Source organism: Halichoeres trimaculatus, unplaced genomic scaffold (genome assembly GCF_033239565.1).
Source record: "Halichoeres trimaculatus isolate MK-OKI-2021-1 unplaced genomic scaffold, fHalTri1.1 fHalTri1_scaffold_20, whole genome shotgun sequence".
NCBI classification, from domain to species: domain Eukaryota; kingdom Metazoa; phylum Chordata; class Actinopteri; order Labriformes; family Labridae; genus Halichoeres; species Halichoeres trimaculatus.
The window spans coordinates 2,945,159-2,963,513 of NW_027437198.1; positions in this window are offsets into that span (position 1 = coordinate 2,945,159).

An 18,355-nucleotide genomic window follows, 5' to 3' on the forward strand; every position below is an offset into this window, starting at 1 on the left:
GATCAGGTCCTCTGTTGGTCTTGTATGAAGCACATCCGATGTAATAGGGCCAAGTGGTTGAACCACATGTGGGCCAGGATTGATGTATATTACCTGCCAGGTGTAGCAAATCCAACATAAAAGGTGGTACGCGCCTGTTCCCACGCTGTGTTGGATTTTGTGAATTACTTTTTGGTTTCCCATTTTGATGTTTCCTTTCAAAGAGCAGGCAGAGTATAGAATGAGTTGACCATGTCCTAAAAAGTGAAGTCTTGTCTGATCAGGACTGTTAAGTGGTCATGTTAAGCTTGGTTTGATGTAGTTACCCTTCACTTCCAGATAATATCCAAAAGGAATCAGCAGGATCAGACAGCAGAGGGAAATCAAACAAACTTTTCCTCCATCAGAAGTCTTCCATTTTAAAGTTTTCTTAACTTTAGTGTTGAACTTTGTATGCACAAGGTACAACGAGTTGATGTTGAAGGACTTATGGTGGATCAGCAGATTTTTTCAGTCTTCATTTTAATTTGAGAAATGTTTACAGAAAAGTTTAGTCATTTCAAAGTAAATAGGGTAGATATGTGAAGACTACAAGCGACCTTCAGCTGAAGGTAAAATGAGTAAAATGTGATTTAAGTAGAAGAAGAGGTATTTAAGGAGCAGTTGATCCATAGAGGGGATGGAAGATGGATAGGGGGCTTTGGAGATGATGCTTAAGTCTTTCAAATGCAGTTATCAACGCCCCTTGTCACTAAAAATGCAAACTTCAGCGTAACCCGTTTGCCCACGCCACTGCAGTTGCGCAGATGTCATAATTCTATATGGAGTATAACATAAACTATCTGTAAAATATAGTTTCATTTCAGTCCTTAAATGGCAAATGCAAACAACAGACATTACAGGTAGGCTTTATCTTGAGTGCAAAGGAGAGCGTGACTCCGCCCGAAGCACTGGTAAACCGTGCTCGCGAGGACCCGTATAAAGCTGAGGTAGTGTAGTCTGCAGCTGTTAGAAGGTCGTGGCACCTAGGGATACGAGTTTCATGTTGTTGTGAGTTGACCCTTTTTCATTTAGTTAACGAATTAAATGAGGTTATCACATCAAATATGGGAGGTTATAGGGACTTTTGTGACAACTTATAAATGTTGTATCAATCACACAGCGGTTTTAACTGTGCAGTGACCTGCAGGTTCAAAGGCATGGTAGACAGGATATGTATAACGGGAAAAGCAAAGTGGCCGGGGTTCAAACAATGGTCCCTGGAGTCAAAGACCAAAGCCATGCTGTTACACCATTGTAACCCTAAGATGGGAAAAGGATTAGCGTCATTATATTTTATATGTATGCACAACACTGTGCGTATATATGTTGTACTTGTCGGAAAAGATGCAACAGGACACTGTAGGGTGTTAACCCTTGTGCACTGCTATGGCTGAAAACAGCCACTTGGGGTAAAATTTTATCAGTTATTTGACCATAACTTTACTTGTATTACAGCAAATTGAATGAATTTTGGGCAGGAACCTTATTTTTACATGCATTTTGAAAATACGATTTTAAAAATTTTCAAAGGGTTGAAAGCCACTGTGGACAACTTTACTGTACACTCGTACTGTTAAGGCTGTTTTCAGCCACTAATTTTTTGACTGCTCTAAAAACATATCAGATCAATATTTTCTTCTACTTTTTTCACACAAATCTCTTAATCCACTTCTGCCCTGCTCAAAACTACCTAGCATTGAAAAATAATTTATAAATTTTAATACCTTAAGGGCAATTAAACTGATAGAACATCACTGATTATGGGAGGGTTAAAGACAAAATGACCTATATTCTATATAAAAAGCCATCAGAAACCAGAGATTTTTTTACGTGACACCATAGTCTTAGATATGTCAAAGATTTGTTGCATCATTGATTTTTAATCATTTCCCATTTTTTTGTAGCATCAATTTTTTCTAAAAAAGTAACGCTGGTGCTGTTATGGCTGTTTTCAGCCACTAACTTTTAACTACGCCAAAAACCCATCCCATCAGTATTTTTTTCTACTTTTTTTTGCTAAAATCTCTTAATTCACTTCTGCCCTTGTCAAAATTGCCAAGCATTAAAAAAATTAGTACATTGGTACAGTGTCAGGTCACTGTACCAGGGTTCTGCCATTATGCTATGGCAGATTCATTACACACCTGATTCAAATGATCAGCTCGTCATCAAGCTCTGCTCGAGCCTGATAACGAGCCATTCATTTGAATCAGGTGTGCTGGAGTGGGGTAACATCTAAAACAAGCAGGGCAGGGGGTCCCCAGGACCAGGATTGGGAAACACTGCGCTATGGGATCACCTCTAACTTCATAGAGTATGTGTTATATTTATTGTACAAACGCAGTTCTGAGAGTTATGTTACTGACTCACAGGTGCCACCTATTAGTGTAAATAATACAGTGCATGCAATCTATACAAACAGCTTCATTAATAGTGCTGTACAGGAGAACATCATTTTGTAAGGTGTGGGGAGTCCATTTGTTTTCACAATAAGTAATAATAAACTAAAATGGAAAAATGTGGTTTTGTTGTTATTTATAGGTAATTGTGCTATGATGTTACAGGTCCGCCTTACCTGAGATCAAATTAGGATGTTTGTGTCCCTTTAAAATGAAATGTTTTTGACACCTCTGATTTACACTGTTGTAGGCAGCTCACATATTTACATTATTAATGTGTTCTGCTAGCCAAAGGTCCTGCCTCATGTGACCTGGTGACTGAAAGTGAGCACAAGCAATGTAGGTTTCTATCTTTGCATAAAGAAAGCACGCTGGGATTTTTTGACGCAGTAATTTACTGTTAAAACACAAAATAGAAATCCAATGAACAGAACAATTCAGAAGGAGAATCAGAAACAAAGCAAACAATTTTTTTCATAAAACACAGCAAACAAAGAAGTTATGTAACATAAATAGAACAAGTGCACTCTACAGCAATGTTGCTCAGCCCTGGTCCTGGGGACCCCCTGCCCTGCATGTTTTTTATGTTCCCGACTCCAACACACCTGATTCAAAAGATCAGCTCGTCATCAAGCTCTGCTCGAGCCTGATAACGAGCTAATCATTTGAATCAGGTGCTGGAGTGGGGTAACATCCAAAACATGCAGGGCAGGGGGTCCTCAGGACCAGGATTGAGAAACACTGGTCTACAGCACAACATCTATTTCCACAACTCTGCTTTCTGAAAGGACCAAGCGGACCTTTACAGGTGGTGCCTCCATGAGTCTCTCAACTGGAGTCCAGAGGCTCTCTGAAATGCTGACCCTCCTGTCATCATCAAGAAGGAGTTCCAAGATCCCTGGAACTCCCTCGACTTCAGCCACTCCATAGGCCCCAGTGACAATGACATCCTGCTTGTTGTACTCCTGTGAAAAGAGGAAAAAACTTCAGCTGAACAGGAGGGCTAAATACTTTCCTTGTCACTCATTATTCTTACCTTATTCTTCTCCTCTGAAGTATTTTGTGGTTAAGTCAGGCAATTTTTCTGTGAACACACTGCAAGTGTCACCTCTGACAATCAAAGTCAATCATAAAGTAGCAACCAAGTGACCCACCTCTATAGCAGTGTAAGCTGTGCTATGAAGCTGGAAGCCATAGCAAGTAACTTTGGGCTTTAGGTGACTGATTTTTATGCCAGAGCCGAGCCGCCGACCTCCAGCACAGCAGCTTCCCGCCACAGACACACAACAATCTCCTGCCCATCCTTCAAGAGAATGTAATGTTTGTATCAGAAATGTGTTAACTAATTTTATGATGTTGAACAATTAAATTACTCACTTGTTTCACGGATATTTTGTGAAAGGGAACCTCCTCCCCTCCCCATAACAATTTTTTTGATAGCTGTCAGCTGAAAAGGTGTTGTGAAGAGAAACACACAGGTATAAGTTTTTTTCTAAATGCCTAACTTTACATTGGAAATGGCTAGAATATTACAGCAGTGTTTTGCCTCACCTCAGAAACCTCAGCCTGAATTGACACCAGGTTTACATCCCCCCTAGCAGACCTAAGGTCAACAAGAGGGGATGGTGGAAGAATCAGGCTGTTTGCCTGATTCTTTAGCTCCTCTGGTACCTGGATAGCTGTGCTTCTATAAAACATGGTCTCTCTTGTGACCATTAGAGAGTAGAGGGGGGCTACCCCCTCAGGCGGTAGCTCCTAATGAAGTAACTGCCGCGCTCTCTCACTCTGCTCTTGACCTCTTCCAGCAAAGTGACTTTTGTGATCATGGAGCCATCGCTGAGAATGGCCACCGCATTGTTCTTTGTCAGTTTGGGTTTGGGTTTTTCGTCTCCGAACTCCCAGACCAAGACCCGCGGCTGATCTGCCATCTGGAATCTGGCGTTTCCATTTTAGTTTTGAGAACACTTGAAAGTGCCATTCTGAAACAAACAGTAAAGTTAGAGTTAAATAAAGTTAAGACTGATGCTAGTGACACTGCATAGTGTCATTTGCTGAGTTTAGTGTATTTTAGGGGCACTTACTCAGTGTTTGGTTTTTCAGACATTCTTTTTTTGCTGTGAAGAAAAAGAGAAGTTTAAGGTCTCAGATTTCATGACATAAAAGCCACCATCGTATCACAATTAGTCAGTTTTCAAAATGCAGATCAATTTATAACATCTGTACCTTATACATTTAAATAATCTTTTTTTATAGTGGTTGATAGGTCTACAGCATTTAATTATTTATTTATTTATTTATTCCATAGCTAACCGTGTTGCAATTGCTATGTTCTCCAAACAATAAAGTATAACGTCAACCTATTTTAATCAAGGTCCATGTATCTTTTCTGAACAATCTATTTATGTTTAACCCTCTAGCACATTTTGAACGTTTTTTGTATCTGTCATGTTTGAGGTCTCTGTGGTCTCAATTGTCTCTATAAAGTGAAGTGCAGCACCTTTGTACATTCAGAACAACCATGGATACAGGCTGATGTAACTCAATTATGTCTTTATGTAGTCTATTAAAACTTATAAACTGTAATAGATAGAAAAAAAGTAAAACGAAAAATGTTTTTTTTTTTTTTTAATTTACTGAATGTCAAATACTTAAAAATTAAGGTGGGAGTATACACAACACACTTTTAGGTACCCAGAGGAACAAGGAACACAGGAAATAAGTGGTGTGGTTCTATCTTTACAGAATTCGCACATTCCTGCACCTAAGAGAATTTGATGTGAATTTTAGGCCAGCTTTTGCTTCTGTCACATTTTTACTCTGTAATATGAAGTTCTACACTTCTATGAGGTGAGGAGAACCAGGCATAAAGCCAGATGTAAGCCAACAATTAGTGATGGGAAACTCGATTCTTTTTACTGAGTCAAGTTTAAACGAGTCACTCACCAAAGGGAATCGAGTTTTTGAGTCACTCGAGTCAGTTACCTAGAAAGTGCATAGAAATCTATATTTCAGAGAGATTCATACTAGCGAAATGACTGAAAAGGACAATTAATACACTACAATGTGAAAAAGAGTGAAAAATCAACATTTATTAAAGAAACTTTTATTTTTCTAACTCACAAATAAAAAAAACATTAAATTAGATAAATATAACAGAGAAAAATTACAAAGTTCGAACAATGCAACATTAGAAAAAATAAGTATGTACAATAAATCTAAAGTAAAATAAAGCCTCTTGACAAATATGAAAATAAACAGAAATAGCTTAAACAATAGTGAAATAAAAATAAAGAGTCAGCAGTCATCAAAAAGTCAACCCTCCTTTAAAATGAATTGTCCTCACAACAAATTGGCATTTAGGAAAATGATCTCACGAACCTTTCCAGGACTGAGATGGTAATGCTATGTACGTTCAAGCTGGCGAGTGACTTGTATGAGTGATACTGTGAGTGAGTAAGTACGACCCGTATTTGCTAAGATTCGAGCCATGCTACGTAAGTTTGAGCTGGCGAGTGACTGGTATGACGTCTAGTTCACACAGGACCCGCCGCGCGCATGGCGCTTGGCTGTTCATTCATGAAGCATTTTCTGCTGTGCTTTGACGCGTTGATCAGACATTGACTCAGCTCGGCAGTGATCGGACATGTTGTCAGTTGAGCCATTCTACGTACCAGCCATTCTCCCGAGATGTGAGTGAGGGGCTGGGCTACCGTGAGCTTTGTACAGAGTCAGTAAATGAGTCATTTGGGGCGAAGAATCATGATTCTTGAGTCAGTAAAGTGATTCTCGGGTATTGAACGATTCGTTCATGATTTGCACAGCACTACCAACAAAGTGTCAGCAACATATAAGAACCAGAATGCAAGAAACGATTAAAAAAAAAAGGCATAAATAGAATATTTACTCAAAACAATGAAAACTGTTAATAACTATGTAAAAACCACTTTATTGAAGTATTGGATCAAAGAAGAGTGAAACATTTCATTTTTACAAGCTCTAACCATACAAACTGTTGCACATTGGTGTAGAGCAGCCCCAAGATGAGACATGACACCAGGAAGATGGAAGGAAATTTTCTAAAAAAATCTTTAGATTTAAATATAGGACATATAATGATAATTCAGGGCTTGTGTAAAGCTGTAAAGACTGTAGAATTATTTTTTTACAGACTAGAGGCACAGCAAATGGTTCATTGTCTGCATATTTTCAAAGAGGACGTGTGAATAAACGAGATGTGGATGCAGTCTCACAAAAATCACGCTTTCTCTCCACTTTAAGGCATGTTGCTGTCGTCACATCTGATAGTGTCAGGGACCGTCAGAAATGTGAGAATCTGACAAGAACACCATTTTTTTACAGGTCTTACAGCTTTTTTACAGCTTGTGACAAATTGTTTGTAAATGCCAGGCTTATGAAAATAATGGCGTTTTTGAACCCGCATGCGGGTTTGGGATCCAAAGGGTTAATGTTAAAATCATGTGGAGGGCCAAGAGGCTGCAGGTTGTCTTCCCGACCAATAACTCCACCAGCTGATTTCACTGATTGGTCCCTGCTCTCTACTTGAAGGTGGGGTAATCAATGAAATTAGCTGGTGGAGCTTTTGGTTGGAACTAAAACCTGCAGCCTGTCGGCCCTAGTGTAGCAGTTTAATGGTTCAATAAAACATGAAATAACTGATATTAGTGAACAAACCTCTCTGAGATAAAACAGTAAATGCAAGCCATGAGTACTGTTACTGTTTGATACTGAATTCAGAGGAAAAATTAAATGATAATATTAAAATAGATGTGTATAAGAAGACAAAATCACCAGTTTTATGTATTGTAACATTTAAAGACTCCAACTTTGACCAAGTACATGAAGTTATCTAAATTCAGTAAGGCTGTAAGGCCATGAATCAAAACTTTAAGACACCACAAAAGAATTTCAGGGTAAAATATGAAACTTTGAGCCTCAGAAATGCTTTATTGTTTCTAATGCGCACACTTTATGGGGTTTTGAATGCTCTGAATGATGAATAGAGAGGGTCCTTACCTCTGTATGTCTTCAGTGGAGCGAAATGAAGTAAATGGCTGAATGTCATTGTCCCCCCCTGAGCCCTTACAGACTTAATTAAGATTACCTGGAAAGTGTCTGAGTGCAAGAGTCTACAAGGGCTCAAAATGGTCAAACTCTGATTGGGACAGCACTTTGCCACTTCTCGCACAACATGCATGTGATGATGTAGCTCACCTGAGCTGGCATGGTATGAATTGTTATTGAACAAGCTTTAAATTGAAATAAATGACATTTTACCTGAATGGTCCCATAAGTCAAAACAGTTTATACACCAAACTGAGATATGAATGGACAAAATCTGAATTAATTCATTAAACTGCACATACCTTGTGCGTAAATATATATAAATATTTGGGTAGATCAGTGTTTCTCAACCCTGGTCCTGGGAACTCCCTGCCCTGCATGTTTTTTATGTTCCCGACTCCAACACACCTGATTCAAATGACCAGCTCATCATCAAGCTTTGCGCGAGCCTTATAACGAGCCATTCATTTGAATCAGGTGTGCTGGAGTGGGGTAACATCCAAAACATGCAGGGCAGGGGGTCCTCAGGACCAGGATTGAGAAACACTGGGGTAGATTACGGCGGTTTTATTAATTATTAATGATTGGACGAGAACCCGGAAGAGGTATGTCGCTGCGCCCTGAAACATGGCAACCTTTAGCAATTTTTACTAGTGATGACATTGTCATACTTCTTAAAAGGGAACATGTAAACGACCAAAGAAAATAGCTGCGAAATAAAGACTGATGACAAATTGAGTAAATGCCGATAAGTTTCAGAAGCGCAGGTAGTACACTGTCCAGTTAATGCAAAATAATACTTAGCTCTGAAAGTAAATACAGTTGACACTGTTGGAGTCAGTTTTGATGTCTACAAAATGTGGCATGTAGTTGAAAATGTTCTTGTGGTTCTTATTACAGGACAACCCCTGCCAAAGGACTAGAGGATACAGGGAACTTACCGCTCTCCAGTCATGTCAGCCATCCTCAGATTGTTCATCAATGAACAAGACACCACTAACAGACCTGTTAACCTTCCTTTTATAAGAATACTATGTATTGTGGAACTTCATGAATATAATCCTTTATAGTCAATGATATTTATGACTTCAAACTGATTTGATCCTTTTAAAATAAAATGAAAGACCATAGTAAGTTTTAAATATTTATTGAAAGATCATAAATGACACAGTCAGCTAAAACAACAAAACACACAAATAACAAATCTTTATTGAATGGTACATGCACTGCCAGCATTTATAGAGAAATCACCAAACATCATCTTCAGTGGGGTTTTTTTTTGTTTGATCAAAAAGAAAAACACAAGGGTACACTGGTTTGTAAGTTATACTGCATTACCTACTATACTACTACACCTTCTAGCAAAGCAAGAAGGTGTCCTTATTGTTTTTTTTGGTCTTTGTTTCCTCAATAAATGTGCAGTTGTGCACAGGGTGCACTTTTTTTTCCTCCTCTTTAGTCTTTTCCCTCACTTTGGCCCGGACTCCTCGACACCGGTTACCAGCAACGAGCCAAGTTAGTAAATGTTAATCAGCTTTCCCATCTACGGTTCAGAGACAGACTGAAGTCCCGGAGTTAACAAGACGAAATGCCAATTAAAACCCGAAACATACATTCATCTGTATTTCTACAGGATTTACATCACAGGAGCAACCTGTGGAGGCAGAGAAGCGCTGTGCCTCATCAATGCTCACGTTAATCAGCGTGAGACCTTAGTACCCATGCGTGAACCCGCAAAACATTGTGATTTCAAGTAAACGGTCTCTGCCTCCGATGCACATTACAAGCATGAAGCCTTTCTCGTCTTTGATAAAAAAAATACTGCAAACGATGTAGCAAATTAGATCTCCACCGCTACCTGTACTGATCCTCCTGCTGTTGTCTGCCTCTGCGCGTTCATGTGGTTCAGGGGGCGGGGTTTTGGAGGAAGCCTGGAGGGAGGGGGCGGGGTTGCTTCGGTTGTATTGTTTGCAAATCCACCTAAGTGCTGCGGCTTTCTCAATGTGACCTACCCTACCTTTAACTTAACATTACAAAAACGGCAGCAGTCGTCTTACACCATTATCACAGCTGTTCCTCGTGTTCCTTTAGTTGTTTGTGTATTGTTTCTCAGCAGCAGCCCACATAAGCTATGTCATACTGTGGCTTGATGTGGTTTGGTCTGTGGCGAGCGTGTCAATCAGAACGGTCGTCCAATCACCAGCTGCTGATCTTTTTTTTTATATGAAACTGTCCATGTCAGGTTAGGCAATTCAACCATCCAACACAATCCACTGTCACCAGAACCTTAACCCACCAGGCTGAGAGTGTCCCCACAAAGAAAGAAGGAAGGGAAAAGCAACAGAAACATATCGAAGAGGGCCTGAAAACCTGTGGATACCCCAAAGTGGAAGAGAAAGGACATGTTGATCTCTAACAAAGCAGGAGTATTTGAAAAGAACTAAGGAGGATCTTTGGCAAACACCATATATCTCTTCACTTTAAGCAACAGAGCAATTTGGTGTATGCTGTCCAGTGCAACAAGGAAGGTTCGGACCTGTACATCAAGATAACAAAACAACCAGCTTCATTTCACCGATGACTAAACACAGAAGGGCCAGCTTCATTCTCTCCTTAGGAAGTTCTCCAAACTTCCACCTCTGAGATCACGTGACCACAACACCTTCTCACATGACTGTAACAGCCCACTCAGGTTGACAACGATTCTTGAGAGGTGAATCCCTGTGATGTGTTCTAACAAGCTTCCCATCAGTTATATTGCACCGCAGTCCAGCTGTCTCTTCCCCATTAACATACTGGGATTGTTTATGGCGATCCTGTAGGATTGCTCAGCGCCTCATCTGCAGCAGCCCTGCTACCTGCCCAAGCTGCCCTTGAGGAAAATGCAATATGCAAGTGCAAATGGACATCAAATAGAAATTGCTTAAAAGTAGTGAAACAAAACTTAAATAGAAGACATGTGAAGCAAAATAGCAGAAATGTTAAATAACAGCGTAAACTTGTTGAAGTTTCTGCCTAACCTGCTAAAATGCATTATATATAATAAACAGTTAACTAGTTAAACTTGTGAAAAGCCTCAAACCTCAAAGAGCAGCATCAGTAACTGTAACATGTTGGCAGAGCTGTATTATAAAGTAATATGAAAACACAGTGGGAAAAAGGCAAAATGTGGAATGAGAAATATGGAGGGTGAGAGAACCATCTTTCCAGTCAAAGAACACTGCTTGCACTTCAGCTCTGTCAGTGGATAAAATATGCAGCAAACAGACAAGTTTTTTAAAATTATTTTTAATTGAAAACAATTTGGTTCTTGTTATGCATATGTAACCAAGTAAGGACTGGGAGGGAATTCTGGTGTTAGGGTTTTTTTTTTCGCCCAACAACGCCACCTTGGGACTCTCGACCAAAGAGTAACAACAGATATCCTTTTTTTCTACTGACCCTCCAACAGAGGGTTACCCTTTTAGGACACAGGTAAGTTCCACAAATGAATACAAAAGCGAGTAGATTGTTAGAAAAATATAAATACAGACTTTATTTTATTTCACAATAGAAAAAAAGTTCTTTTAAAAATATAGATTTATAATAAATTACAACAACAACTAATGGCACTGTAGCAACACTCAGGGTACACCCCAGGACAAGAGACACCGAACGGTGCCCGACGGACTTGTCAAGTCAAGCTTATAAAAAAAAAGAAAAGAAACACAACACCTCTAATGGCCAATAGTTGGCAGATGGCAAATAAATCAAATCACACAAAACTGTGAAGTCAACACCTCCAACTGAGATGTTGGTCTCACACCTTATTGCTTAGTTTATAGAAGGGTGATATGACAGCTGTCCTACAGGGTTTACATCAGCCCAAGACTAAGCACACGTGAGAAACCTTAAGATTACCTACCAGCTGAAACCCCAAACAAAAGACTGTTTTTTTTCAAGTCAATCAGAAAAAAACTACATTAGAAACATGTAGAAAAACTACATTAGAAACATGTAGAAAAGAATCACTGATGAAGAGGAAACATGTCAGAAAGTTCAGCTGTATGTTGAATGAAGCAGGAAGCTGGTTCAGACTGAACAAAACAGTGGGTGATTGAAGTGATACAGCACACTGAACATGTAAAAAATCTGCCCATCACACAAACAGTGAATACCTTTAAAACTGCTGCAGAGCAGAGCAACATGTTAAACCAGTGTCACTTCACAGAGAGGCTTCTGAGGGGTGCAGGAGGAAGCCACCATGCCAACATGTTCAGCTGTCTGAGCAGTTCAACTCTTCTTCAACTGGCCAGAGCACAGTGGAAGAGGATCTGAAGGAAACATTTCAGTTAATATCAGGGAAATACAGACCTGTACAATGAAAATCAACAATAACATTAGCTGATTTGAAATGAAAAATGTGTTTTTAATGAAACAAAGATTTACACATGAAAACTGTCCACTGAAACATTGCCTTAGGCTTTGTTGTTGACAAACCCTGGTCCTGACACTAGGACACCTGCCCGTGTGTGGTTCAGCAGAGAAGGTCTCACTATTGACTGACAGGTGCTGTAGCAGGTGTTCTGCTCCAGTTTGGTGTTTGATGGTTGTTGAGAGCTGCCCCTGAACCTCAGAGCCAGAGAGTAGGTGAGGAGAAGTGTGGAGGATGTTTCTCTTTCTCTCCTCTGCAGAGTGTGGGATGAGCAGCAGGTAAACGTTGTCTCTGAGCCTGCTGTTGTTGGACATTTTTTAGCAGCTTACTGCCGGAGTTGATCCAGACAGAGCAGGTGGAGGTCAGCTCAGAGATGGAACAACAGATGAACTAACCCAAACCCAGGACAAAGGAAACTTAACTTTTCTACACTTGATACAATGCAAGACACACTTACAGGAAGTGGAAACATGGTGAGGAAAAGGGAAGTGGGGTTTAGCTGGTAGGTTAAACCATATCAAGAACATACCTTTTACGATTTGGGTTTCAGGTGGTTGGTATAAGAACATCAGAAGGTGTGTGTTCTTGAAGAATACACACTTTTGGATATATGTCAAAATTTTAAGAATTTACAAATTATAAGTACCATCAATGATCCAGTCTCTAAAATCAAAACATTATTCGTAAACCCTTAGATTCCTCTGAATTAATTCAGTCATGATAATAAAAAGGTTTCTTAAAAAATATTCAGTACATCTTATTTTTTACAAGATTTCATTTCATGATTCATAAAGTTTGTAGTAAAAACATTAACCCAGGTTCTGTAATAGAGTAATGAAACATAAATTATCTTAAGATTAAAAGAATAAATGAATTTAATATTAAAAACAAGTGAATTCAACAATACAAATATGAACCTAGCTTTACCTAAAAGTTATTGAACCTGTCCTTTCTGTTAGAGGCAGCTGTCTTCCTTACGACCTGTTGGATGAAACCGCACAGTAAACAGGATTGTGGTGGCTGTAATATGTCTGCATGACACCTGAGTGGAGACATTGATGTGGTCATGAGGTGAAAATGAAGTCCAGGAGTTTGTTCTTGTCAGTTGTACCTGTGGTGATCAGTTGAGTGTATCATTGGCACTGAAAAAAGTCTAAAATGGGCTTTCGTGAGTTTGAGGAGAGGTTCTCGTTGAAATCACCACAGACTATGATTGGATGATGGTCCATGATCTCCGGTGAGTCCAGAAGGCTTCTCAGATTGGACAGGAAAGATGCCACACTGTAGTCTGGAGGTCTGTGCACAGCTGCAATCAGAGCACTTCGTGGACCCTCAACGTTCAAAACCACAAACTCAAGGTCAGTCGCATTACTGAAGTACTGCGTCTTCAAAACCTGCAAATGGTTCTTCACATAAACAGCAACTCCACCACCATGTCTGCTGGCCATCTGTGGAACATTTGAGTAGGAAGGTGTCTGTTTCGCTTGAACATGGTGTAGCCATCAAGATGAAGACTGTCTGCAACAAAGGAGCTCTGTAGGTGAGTTTCTGTTAGACACAAAACATCTGCAAGACACAGTTCATGATGACTTTTGATGTCGTTCACATGAGATGGTAGTCCCTCTGTGTTGTGGTGAATTATGGTCACAGTGTCATGTCTGCGCTGTGTTGGTTGGAGCTGCAGAAGAGGCAGCACATGGCCCATGTCAGCTTGTCTCATGGTCTCTAAGGCTAGAGTGACTTCAGGGTTAGCATGGATCTTACCCTCGTCCAGATCAAGCATGTGCAGTCCACTCAGAGAGGTCACTCTGCTGATTGCCACATAAGCCATGCCAGGTTCAAAGATGTGTTTCAGGGAGACAACCGCTGATTTCTTTGTCATTCCTTGAACCTTGTGGATCGTGCAAGCAAAGGCAAGTTTAACAGGAAACTGTCTACGCACCGCTCTTTTCTGTTTCAGAGCTTCCTCTGATCTCTCAATGTACACAAAGTTGTCTGCTCTGGTGCGATAGCGCCTGTCAGCTGTTTCATCATCCATCCTGAGCCCGAGCATAGTGACATGAGAGGAACGGTTGTTGTCAGTGCTGATGACTCTGCCGACTGTTGCAAACGACCCGTTCACCAATCCTTGAGACACATCGATGTTTCTGGTGAGCATGACTCTAACACCAACAGCAACTTTCAGGGTGTCAGGTAGATCGATCCTTTACATGGTGCACCTTGTCTTTTCATGTGTCCACGGTGTGAATCCTTCTTAAAATCATCTGCATCAATGCTGGTGGTATCAGAATTCAGCAGATAGTTTTGCACAGTTGTGAGCATCCACTTGTTTATTGGTGGCATAAATCAGTGATATGCTGAGAAAGAAAAGCTCTGTCTGCTTCAGAAAGTTCGTCTGACTTGTTCTTCACATGGAGCCTGTTCAACATCTCAGCAAACACCATGTCACCCTTCTGTCACATGATCTCACTCAGAGTGATCATCTGAAAGTGTTCTGTCCACAGGTCAATCTCACGTGGGTCATACACACACAGAGGTTTGGACTGCCGTACAGGTGGTAACTGATAAAAGTCTCCCACAGCTATCACTGATATTCCTCCAAAGGGTTTGTGGCTGCCTTTGAGTCTTGCATCCACATAAGCAAACAGGGCCTTTGACACCATGGACACTTCATCAATAATGTGGATTTCAGTTTTAAGCTTACTGATATATACATCAAGTTATTTTTTACTATTCAAACTACTTTTTCCTCTGCTACTTTAACCATTATTTCTACCACTGTTAAGATTTTTTCAGCTTCTTCTTTTTTTTTCATTCTACATTTTCTGCTTTGTTTCCCTTGCTTTTAGCAGTTTTATTTCACATCTTCTTCTCCAGCTTCAGCATTTCACCGCATTTGCTGTAAGGAAATGCATTTTTTCTAGTTATTATTTTTATTTCCCACTACTCTACAACTTAAGCTCTATTTTCTCTATTTTGTAATATTTTGTGTTTTTTATTCACAATAATTGTACTGAGATAGTGCGGTTTAATCCAGTGTCAAATTCCTTTTATTCTTGAAGATCCTTGGCAAACAAAGGCTACTCTGATTCTACAAAAAGAAAGGTAGCATAGTAGGAATTAAGAAGGATATGTTTCTTTTCTTTTCTTTTTTTTACATAGGTATATATTTCCTTTGTTCCAGATCATGTCTGCTCCCGTAGTTCCTCCAGTAGCCATATCCTTTTTAAAAAATGTAATACCGTTGTAGGTCAATAGTATGAGACTTTTATAAAACAAGCACGTCTGTTAAGTAAAGTATTTTTCATATTGATAGAGAAAACTGAGATCAGTTTTGGATTCTAAACCCAAAAATAAGTTAAAAACAGCTATCAGATGTGACTCAACAAAAATTGTGTTCCCTAGTGTATTTAATGACACAAGTAATTGTAGCACTTTTTGTCCCCCATTTCTGCCTCAACATCCTTCCATTCACAATTTCCCTTGTACATACACCCGGAAAAGTTCAGCAGGAAAGCTACAACTTTTCCACAATGTAAGTGTTGGACATGTGGGTGCTGGACATGAAGATTTGTTCATGTGGGTGTTGGACCTGTGGGTGTTAGACATGTTGCTGTTGGACATCTGGGTGTAGGACATGTAGTCTTGAATATTAATGAGGAAATATCTCTGTGCCCCAATGGCACTGCCAGCCTGTAATTGATTAATAATTATTGAATTGAATAATAACTGAAAAATTGATCCTTGTTAGTAAAACAGTATTTCAAGTCATATTATTTATCATGTAATTGCTGAGTCATCTGTTTAATTATTTGATATTTTAAGGAAAGAGAAATAACAGCATCGATCACCACTGGGCGAGTTACCCAGGTCAGATTTTAAAGGTGTGCACTCTTCAGCCACTGATATAAAACGGAGGCCAAATTAGGTGAAAACACAAAATAATCGTGAAAACACAAAATGATCGTGATTAGTCGACAAATCGAAAAAATAATGGATGGATTAGTGGAAATCAAAAATAGATGTTAGTTGCAGCCCTTTTTAAATCATATTGGATCAAACTCTTCACTTTGCTAGAGTTTGAGAACATTCTGATGTTTTGTAAATATTGCAAAGGGCAGAAGCAGGAAAGTTACTGTATACGCTGTTTGAGTGTAACTGTGTTATTTAAGAAATTTCATATTGCTCCTATTTTTTTCATTTAGGAGCCCCTGTGTCCATAGTGAAAAAGTTAAGTGTACAGCTCTTGTATTGATATTCAACCCCATTGTATGGTTTTAGTATGAGAAATGTATTATATATAATGTGCCTCAGCCAGTCTATCATTTTAGAGCAGTGTTTATAAGACATAATAAGATGATAAACATTTGAGTTACTTCAACAGGGACAACTACACCAGCAATGGCAAGAACATATTTAATGAAAAAAAGGTTTGCGTGCAACATTCCTTATTACTCAATTAATCACCATATTAATTTGATAGACACAGTCACATGCAGACTAATCAAAGTACAGAAAAACCCTCACCCACTGCCACAGAGTCAGACCCAGGAGCTGTGTGATGGTGAAAGTCTGCCAGGACGTCTTCAGGTGGACGGTGACTCCCAGCAGTAACGCCAGGGGGCAGCAGCAGCTGTTAAAAAGGAGCTGGACAGGGCCGTGTTGAGATCTCTGTTTTTGAACTCTGAGAGGACAGGACTGGTAGGAGCAGGAGAGACCAGACAGAAAGCCACAAACCTCAGCTGCTCCCAGATTCACCTTTGACCAGGGGGAGCGTGATCTGACTAGACCAGAGCCTCAGTCTGACCCCGTTGAAAGATCCTTTTATACGTCCATCAGTTCACAGCATGAAGCTTTTCTTGGTTTTAGATACAGAGTACAGATCAGACCTGATGAAGGAGCTGTCACCGTGCCTGTGGCATGCTTCCATTCCATCACAGTCAGAAACACTCATCCCCACTTTTAACGTATAGGTGAGCTGAAGTGTTTCCTCCTGACACTGTATACACCAGAACCGTTCACATCAAACCTTGGAACCACCATGTCAGAAATTAACCGGTTCCCTGTAACTCTTTATTTAACTTTATGAATTACGTTTAGTATTTATTTACTGATTGATTTAACTTCAAGCCTTGTATTTTTGCCAGAAAAAAACAGCATTTTGGCTTTTGCTGATTTTAAAGAAGAATGAGAACAAGTTACTATATTTCCTCCAGATCTGTGTACATGAAACATTTTTTAATTTCATTATTTTAAAATGCAGCCTTTGTGATTTTAAAATTGCACTCCAGTGCATTGCGATGTCGGTTTCAATTCAATTATTGTTCAGCCCTAGTGCACAGGGCAGATCTTTCTGCAAAGTGTCCTGAGATAACATTTATGATCTGGTGCTGGAAGTAAAGACTGGTTAAACTGGAGACCCGTTAAAAGGACCATTGAAGTTAATCTTCCCCTGAAACTTTGGTCTCTGTTGTGTTTCAGTTGTAACTTCAGCCCTCCTCTCCGTTTACACAGAAATGCTGAGGGACTGAAACCACTGTAGTAAGCATGCCAGGCCTGTAGTTGGCACAATAAATGTCTTGTCCAGTAGCCGCTTTTGGGAGATCTCCACTAAAGTACAGTTGAGACAATCACCTGGTGTATTGGTGAATACTAAGTGCAGAAGTGGAACAACATACGCACATCTTATTACAAAGATAATCAGCATATTTAGCAGATTGAGCAGCACAAGCACAACAGGATAGTTCACTACAACTGTAAAAACGGTACTGTTGTCCTGTTGTGTGGGTGAAGCGGAGCGTGACGTCAGCTTTTCCACTGAAAACACCAGCTTACTGTTTACATGGTAATGGTGCCGGCAGTGTTTCAGAAAAAATCCACTCTGAAGGCTGTATTCAGAAGTTTGTGTTTTAGGTCGGCTAAAACGCCATTTCCACTTAAACACAAGGGTGAAACGCAACAAAACTTCTGCGTTTCAGCCCCTTAATGGCTGCAGGCAGTTCTCAGGGTGGAAAGAACAAAAGGCACCTATCTCATACATCAACATGGACTTTATTTTCATGATAGTTTCAGATGAACGTTTCACATTTTCATACAAAATCATTAAAAAACGCCCGATTCTCTAAACCCTTAAGCTAATCCTCTATCAGTGGAGTCACACAGCAGGATTAATGAGGAACCATGCAACATCCTGGACCCACAAACTCAGCCTGAGCTCCTCGTACAACGATAATCCACAGTTCGCCCATGACCTGACACACCCAAACACAGAACTGCTGAGCGTGCCTAGGCGGCAGTCAGAACCTAAAAGTCTGGAACAGAGATGGTTCCACTCCTTTCTGTACAGAGCCCACCCTGAGCCCAACCTCTCTGACGGCGACACCATCATGCATGTTTTCAAACACAGGACACATCATTGGTTATGGAGGTTTCAAAACGA